General features: G+C 25.6%; 1 long non-coding RNA gene across 1 annotated transcript in view; it reads right to left on the reverse strand.

Moving 5' to 3' along the window:
* The window catches only part of LOC105852400 (uncharacterized), a 12,457-nt gene extending 3,828 nt beyond the window's left edge, over positions 1–8,629 (reverse strand). Inside the window, exons 1-2 of the long non-coding RNA XR_012163448.1 lie at positions 8,479–8,629; positions 8,081–8,233 (exon numbers count right to left, since the gene is read on the reverse strand). This is a non-coding gene — a long non-coding RNA (uncharacterized lncRNA). The remainder of the gene's footprint in view (positions 1–8,080; positions 8,234–8,478) is intronic.
* Positions 8,630–9,353: the final 724 nt, after the last annotated feature.

Raw genomic sequence — 9,353 nt, forward strand, 5'->3', positions numbered from 1 at the left:
CACAATGGTCACAACTTGGCACCATTGAGTTATACATTACATTTGAAAGTGGTCCTACTTCAACAAATCAACCATCAACCTCAAACATGCCTAATCCCAACTATATCCCATCACAACACTATGAACCATACTCTAACCCTTATCAACCCAACGTATATTCTCCATCACAACACTATGAACCATACTCTAGCCAAAATTAACAAACTCAACATGTCCACAATGTCTCCCAACAACTTCATCACGAATCTCTCCCAAAAGGTCCACAATGTGATCTTCCACTTAGTGTCCATTATAATATCAATGAGGAAGAATTAGGTAATTATAGTGAAGATGATGAAACATACTTCGATGAATCATCTGGTGATTCTGACAATGATGATGTTGATGAAGATATATGGAAGCAGAAGATCAACCTATCTCACTTGTATTCGATACACCATTCCACATGAAGAACATCAATCTATCCACCGCAAACCAACCAACTGAATTTGATCACATGTTCATTGACGAAGTCCCAAATTTAGGTGGAACTCTTGAAGTTGGAATGAAATTTCAGAACAAGGATGAATGTGTACATGCAATCAATCAAGCGTTATCATCTTAAAACAATCATTGAACTTTGTGGTGCAAAAATCAGATTTAAAAAGGTATGTTATTATTTGTTTACATCCAAACTGTTTGTTTAGATGTAGAGCTTCAAAACGCAAAAAAAAAAAAGTGAATTGTGGGTGATTGGGAAATTGAATGCGCCTCATACATGCACAAATTCTGCACTATCATAATATCATACAAAGATCGATTCTAACATGATATGTGCAAGTATAAATGCAAGTTATGAGGATGGACCCTTCAATCAAAGTGAAGGTCATTATAGAAAGGCTTGGTTGGGAAAAAATAAGGCAATCGAACAAATTTATGGCACTTGAGAATAGTCTTACAATCAACTTCCATGATGGTTATTAGTTATGCAAACGTTTCCTCCAAGAATCATTATTAAAATGGAAACAATCCCAGCTTATAATGAACATGGTTTGATAAATGGGATGACAATCTTTCATAGACTACTTTGGGCTTACGTTCCAAGCATATCTGCGTTTAAATTTTGCAAACCAATTGTACAAGTTGGTGGAACTTGGTTATACGGCAAGTATAAGGGAACTCTATTGGTAGCAGTTGCACAGGATGGGAACGACAATATTCATTCAATTTCTTTAGCCCTTGTGGAAGGTGAGACAAAAGAGGCTTTGAAGTTTTTTTTTTGAGAAATTTGAGATCACACGTCACTCCACAAGCCAACATTTGTTTGATTTCAGATAGACACGAATCTATCAAAAGTGCTTACAATAATCTGAATAATGGGTGGCAACATCTTCCGTCAAAGCATGTGTTTTGCGTCCGACATATTTCACAAAATTTTGCAAGGGAATTTAAGGATAATGCTTTGAAAAACAAGGTTATTTCTATGGGTAATAATTTAATTCTTACTTCTTATCATTAATTAAAAATTAAATTATGAAGTTTTATAATTAGTCTAATAATGCATTGTCTGCTGTTTCAATACAGGTTACTCAATCAATGAGTCTGCATATCGATACTACCGTAGAGAAATTAGCATCGTAAACCCAGATTGGATTCAAGCATTTGATGGAGGTAGCCGTTGGGGTCAGATGACCACCAACCTTGTGGAGTCGATGAACGCAGTATTAAAAGAACCACACAACCTTCCCATCACTGCTTTGGTCCAATCAACATATTATAAAACAGTTACACTATTTCCAACCATGGCAAAAACAACACACATCAATTTTAGCTTCTGGTCAGATATACACAGAAAAATGCATGAATTTTATGAAATCGGAAATACGTAAATCAAATAGTCATAGAGTCGATAGTTTTGATCGAATTTATGAAATTGGAAATACGTAATTTTAGCTTCTGGGTTTACGATGCCAATTTCTCTACGGTAGTATCGATATGTAGACTCATTGATTGAGTAACCTGTATTGAAACAGCATACAATGCTTTTATTAGACTAATAATTATAAAACTTCATAATTTAATTTTTAATTAATGATAAGAAGTAAGAATTAAATTATTACCCATAGAAACAATCTTGTTCTTCAAAGCATTATCCTTAAATTCCCTTGCAAAATTTTGTGAAATATGTCAGACGCAAAACACATGCTTTGACGGAGGATGTTGCCACCCATTATTCAGATTATTGTAAGCATTTTTGATAGATTCGTGTCTATCTGAAATCAAACAAATGTTGGCTTGTGGAGTGACGTGTGATCTCAAATTTCTAAAAAAAAAAACTCCAAGCCTCTTTTGTCTCACCTTCCACAAGAGCATAAGCAATTGGAATGATATTGCCGTTCACATCCTGTGCAACTGCTACCAATAGAGTTCCCTTATACTTGTCGTATAACCCAAGTTCCACCAACTTGTACAATTGGTTTGCAAAATTTAAACACATATATGCATGGAACGTAAGCCCAAAATAGTCTATGAAAGATTGTCATCCCATTTATCAAACCATGTTCATTATGGTTCCTGGAGCAAACGTTTGCATAACTAATAACCATCGTGGAAGTTGATTGTAAGACTCTTCTTCCCAATTGTCATAAATTTGTTCGATTGCCTTATTTTTTCCCAACCAAGCTTTTCTATAACTAATTGTGTAGTTATACAAAGCCTAAATCTGAGCAATAATGACATTCACTTTGATTGAAGGGTCCATCCTCATAACTTGCATTATACTTGCACATATCATGTTAGAATCGAGCTTTGTATGATCTTGTGATAGTGCAGAATTTGTGCATGTATGAGGCGCATTCAATTTCCCAATCACCCACAATTCATTTTTTTTGCGTTTTGAAGCTCTACATCTAAACAAACAATTTGGATGTGAACAAATAATAACGTACCTTTCTAGATCTGATTTTTGCACCACAAAGTTCAATGATTGTTTTAGATGATAACGCTTGATTGCATGTACACATTCATCCTTGTTCTGAAACTTCATTCCAATTTCAAGAGTTCCACCTAAATTTGGGACTTCGTCAATGAACATGTGATCAAATTCAGTTGGTTGGTTTGCGGTGGATAGATTGATGTTCTTCATGTGGAATGGTGGATCGCATACAGGTGGGGTAAGTTGATCTTCTGCTTCCATATCTTCATCAACATCATCATCGTTAGAATCACCAGATGAATCGAAGTATGTTTCATCATCTTCACTATAATCACCTAATTCTTCCTCATTGATATTATAATGGACACTAAGTGGAAGATCACATTGTGGACTTGTTGGGAGAAATTCGTTATGAAGTTGTTGGGAGATATTGTGGACATGTTGAGTTTGTTCATTTTAGCTAGAGTATGGTTCATAGTGTTGTGATGGAGAATATATGTCGGGTTGATAAGGGCTAGAGTATGGTTCATAGTGTTGTGATGGGATATAGTTGGGATTAGGCATGTTTGAGGTTGATGGTTGATTTGTTGAAGTAGGACCACTTTCAATGGTGCCAAGTTATGACCATTGTGCATAAACATCAAACATGAGTTGAACATCTTCGTCATCACAAACCTTCATCAATTCAAATCTGGTTGTATTTTCACCAAAGAATACAAGGTGTCGATAAACTATATCAGTTATCGTCACGTTGTCGTCGAACTGCAACTTTTTCTTAATGAGATTCTTTAGACGAGCAAGGTTGCTGCTGGAATGTACTTTAAACGCCTTTTTGTAATCACTTACAAATGTTTTCCCTTCAACTCCATCGACAATTGAACCATTGTAATAAACAATACAAATGACTTGTTGAGAAGCCATGATTATGTAATTGATAGAATGTATGATGAGATAAAAGGTATGATGAGATAGAAGGTATGATGAGATAGAAGGTGTGGTAATATAGTGTGATCTAGTTTTCTATTTATAGAAGTTAGTAGGATTGGATAGATCAATTTGATTGGTCCAACTAAAAGTATGAGGATTGATATTTTTCTACTAAACCACAACCGTTGATAAATAAATTTGGATGGTCAAGATTAAAGATTGAATACATCAATTTGATTGGTGTATTCATATTTTTCTACTAAAAGTTTGAGGATTCATATTTTTCTACTAAACCACAACCATTGATAAATGAATTTGGATGGTCAAGTTTAAAGATTGAATAGATCAATATGATTGGTCCAACTAAAAGTATGAGGATTGATATTTTTCTACTAAACCACAACCATTGATAAATGATTTGGATGGTCAAGATTAAAAATTGAATAAATCAATTTGATTGGTCCAACTAAAAGTATGAGGATTCATCATCAAACATCCACAACCATCGATTAGAAGAAATGAGCGGTTGGGATTCATCATCAGGAGATCGTTGTTTGGCCCTGCGACCTCTTAAAGAAGTCGTTTCATGGCCTTGCGACCTCCTGAAGGGGGATGCAACCTTCCACGTGGCTGAATCTAAGGATCGCTTTATGGCCCTGCGATTTCCTATATAAACACCCCCAAACCTACATCAACCAAGATCATCAAACACACTTCCTCTATCTTAATCTAAAAATCACTATCTCCAACTTCTCAAACACACTTTCTCCAATTTCTCAAACACATTTTCTTCAACTTTACTCATGGAATTATCCAACTTTATATATTCAAGCATTTGTAAGTATTTTATATTAATGTCTTATATATTATTAATTTATATATTATTAATTTTATATTTAATATTAATGTCTTATATATAGAATATTTTATATATTATTAATTTATATATTGTTAATTTTATATTTCATATTAATGTCTTATATATAGAATATTTTATATATTATTAATTTATATATTGTTAATTGTATATTTTATATTAATGTCTTATATATAGAATATTTTATATATTATTAATTTATATATTGTTAATTTTATATTTTATATTAATGTCTTATATATAAAATATTTTATATATTATTAATTTTATATTTTATATTAATGTCTTATATATAAAATATTTTATATATTATTAATTTTATATTTTATATTAATGTCTTATATATAAAATATTTTATATATTATTAATTTTATATTTTATATTAATGTCTTATATATAGAATATTTTATATATTATTAATTTATATATTGTTAATTTTATATTTTATATTAATGTCTTATATATAGAATATTTTATATATTATTAATTTATATATTGTTAATTTTATATTTTATATTAATGTCTTATATATAGAATATTTTATATATTATTAATTTATATATTGTTAATTTTATATTTTATATTAATGTCTTATATATAGAATATTTTATATATTATTAATTTATATATTGTTAATTTTATATTTTATATTAATGTCTTATATATAGAATATTTTATATATTATTAATTTATATATTGTTAATTTTATATTTTATATTAATGTCTTATATATAGAATATTTTATATATTATTAATTTATATATTGTTAATTTTATATTTTATATTAATGTCTTATATATAGAATATTTTATATATTATTAATTTATATATTGTTAATTTTATATTTTATATTAATGTCTTATATATAGAATATTTTATATATTATTAATTTATATATTGTTAATTTTATATTTTATATTAATGTCTTATATATAGAATATTTTATATATTATTAATTTATATATTGTTAATTTTATATTTTATATTAATGTCTTATATATAGAATATTTTATATATTATTAATTTATATATTGTTAATTTTATATTTTATATTAATGTCTTATATATAGAATATTTTATATATTATTAATTTATATATTGTTAATTTTATATTTTATATTAATGTCTTATATATAGAATATTTTATATATTATTAATTTATATATTGTTAATTTTATATTTTATATTAATGTCTTATATATAGAATATTTTATATATTATTAATTTATATATTGTTAATTTTATATTTTATATTAATGTCTTATATATAGAATATTTTATATATTATTAATTTATATATTGTTAATTTTATATTTTATATTAATGTCTTATATATAGAATATTTTATATATTATTAATTTATATATTGTTAATTTTATATTTTATATTAATGTCTTATATATAGAATATTTTATATATTATTAATTTATATATTGTTAATTTTATATTTTATATTAATGTCTTATATATAGAATATTTTATATATTATTAATTTATATATTGTTAATTTTATATTTTATATTAATGTCTTATATATAGAATATTTTATATATTATTAATTTATATATTGTTAATTTTATATTTTATATTAATGTCTTATATATAGAATATTTTATATATTATTAATTTATATATTGTTAATTTTATATTTTATATTAATGTCTTATATATAGAATATTTTATATATTATTAATTTATATATTGTTAATTTTATATTTTATATTAATGTCTTATATATAGAATATTTTATATATTATTAATTTATATATTGTTAATTTTATATTTTATATTAATGTCTTATATATAGAATATTTTATATATTATTAATTTATATATTGTTAATTTTATATTTTATATTAATGTCTTATATATAGAATATTTTATATATTATTAATTTATATATTGTTAATTTTATATTTTATATTAATGTCTTATATATAGAATATTTTATATATTATTAATTTATATATTGTTAATTTTATATTTTATATTAATGTCTTATATATAGAATATTTTATATATTATTAATTTATATATTGTTAATTTTATATTTTATATTAATGTCTTATATATAGAATATTTTATATATTATTAATTTATAAGACGAGTTCGACGACCGCGTAGATGTGGAACTGGAGGTCATTTAGATGACAATAATTAATTTTTATTTGATGTATTTTTTTTATTTGTAGTATTTTTTCTTTTTTTTTTTTAATGTATTTTTTCTTTTAATTTAATGTATTTTTATTTTATTTTATTAATAGAATTTTCTTTTTATTATTATTATTATTAAAATTATTATTATTTTTGTTATTATAATAATTATTAAAAGTTATATAATATTATTAAATTAATTATTTTTATTATTTATAATAATATTTTATATTTTTTAATGTTATCATTATTTTTAAAATATTTAATAATAATAAATATAATATACCCAATAATAAATAACAAAATTCAACAACAACAAAAATGAAGCTAGTAGGAGATCGCATCCTGGATGCGACCATCTAGAGGGGTTGGAATGTTTTTTCTTCAGGAGGTCGCATCCCCAAGTTGCAATCTGCAACTGGGGTTAAAAAGTAGGGCATTTTAGTATTATTTTTTGGAAGTGGGACAATCTGGTATTAAAAATTAAAAAAAGAGAATATTTATATCAAAAACCCGTTGCTTTAAGCAATTTCTCAAAAATATTACTTTTTTATGACAAAAAACCACAAAACAACATTTGTTTTTCTTAGAAAAACCGTAATAAATAATCTCTAAAATTTTAAATGTCAAAATTATTTTTGTTAAAATAATTTTAACAAACAAACCTTAAAATTAAATAGTGAATATGAAAAGGAAAAACAAACATTAAAATTAAATAGTGAAAAATAAAAAATAATTAAACTTGTGAGATATTGGAAATAAACTGTAAACCCCATAAATGATTTAAATTTTGGGGATTTTGTTATGAAATGTTTTCATTTTATTAGGGATGTAAAATTGGTAATAAATTTGTTATTATAGTTAAATTTTAAGTAAAAGTTAGTTACTCTAATTAAAATTTAGTTGTTTTAATTTGAGTATCTAAATTTTATTATACTTATTATTATAATTATTTTTCTCATTTTATTCATATAAAATTATTTTTATTTTTTTGTTTTTCATATTTATTATCAATATTTTATATGTTCTATTATATTTAGTAATAAGCAACTATATTAATGATAATAAAAATGTGTTTTCAACTTAGAACAAAACTTGGAAGTCCTAAGATCATAAAGATTAAACGAAAATGAAACGAAGTAGTCATAAAATGCCATTACATAGAAGAAGAGACATATAATATAAAAATGTTATTAAAAAAAACTCACCAAAACTATGTCTTTCCTGAAGATTCAATGTGCATTACTTTGATAGAACATTCAAAAAATATGTACTTTGTTGCAGTGTGATGCAGTTGTATTCTGAATCACACTCCAAGTGCATCATATGACATCACATGACGTGGTCTGCAATTTGAATTCCTACAACAAATCAAACACCACCCACATGAATCTTTAAAAGACTTGAAGTAAAATTTGAAGCTGACCCAAAATTTCTCTCACCAAACCCACTACTCAAAACTATTAAAGTTTGAGGCTTTATGAAGAAAAAATACCAAAACCAAAAACGGAGAAAACTTTGATGAAACCCAAATTCATATCTCAAGAACCAGCTCAAACCAAGGAATAAAAATTCATAATATATGTGAAAAATGAATAAAAATTACCTCTGACTTGTCATGCAACGATGAGTAAAGTCTCTTTGCTTCTCTTTTGATTATATAAGAATGAATGTGTATAATATAGCCGTTAGAGTTTTTTTTTTGTTTTTTTTTTAAAGAAATTAGAGCTGTTTTTTGAAACTGAAAGACTTCTGCCCCTCAACGGTCGAATTTCCCACTGTTTTTAACGGTTAGATATTTTACATTATTCTTGGTATATATAATATAGCCGTTCCATGCCTAAAAAATACATCCGTTGGAAAAGAAAATCTACAACAGTATACTTTTTTTTTCTTATTATATTTAACAATTCAAGAATGATACTTAGGGTGGATGTTATTCCAATTCATACAATTTTTTGGTATTATATCATATTCTAAGATGTGGTAGTGAAAAAATTCGATCTAGTAGTGAAAAAATGAATTAATAATTTATGGAAAGCTCTAATTCAATAATTTTTTTGGCATATTTTGAATAAACATCAGGAAGCATGAACAAAAGATATATACCATAGCAAATGGCTTCTAGTCCAAAATACACAATCCATTGGTATTTACTTATCATGAAAAACAAAACAATTCAAATCCTTCTTCACTTTACGATTTTGAGATAATCTAATTCATGATTTCCACCTAGAAGACTATTAGTACTATGATAAAACTGAAGCTTCATAGTAGTGGATTGATGGAGGCCTTATAGATCTACTAATATGGACGAAAAATTATGTTTTGGTTACGTCTAGAGATTTTATTTTGGTTATGTTTTTTGTTCAATTGCATATCCCCACTTCATACCAAGTAAGTATCAAATTTTGGATTGTTTGCCATTTGGAAATTAAAGCCCTTAACATGTTTGATAAATTACTCGTGAAGAATATCTTT

The sequence above is a fragment of the Cicer arietinum genome, chromosome 6 (assembly GCF_000331145.2).
Source record: "Cicer arietinum cultivar CDC Frontier isolate Library 1 chromosome 6, Cicar.CDCFrontier_v2.0, whole genome shotgun sequence".
Taxonomy (NCBI): Eukaryota; Viridiplantae; Streptophyta; class Magnoliopsida; order Fabales; family Fabaceae; genus Cicer; species Cicer arietinum.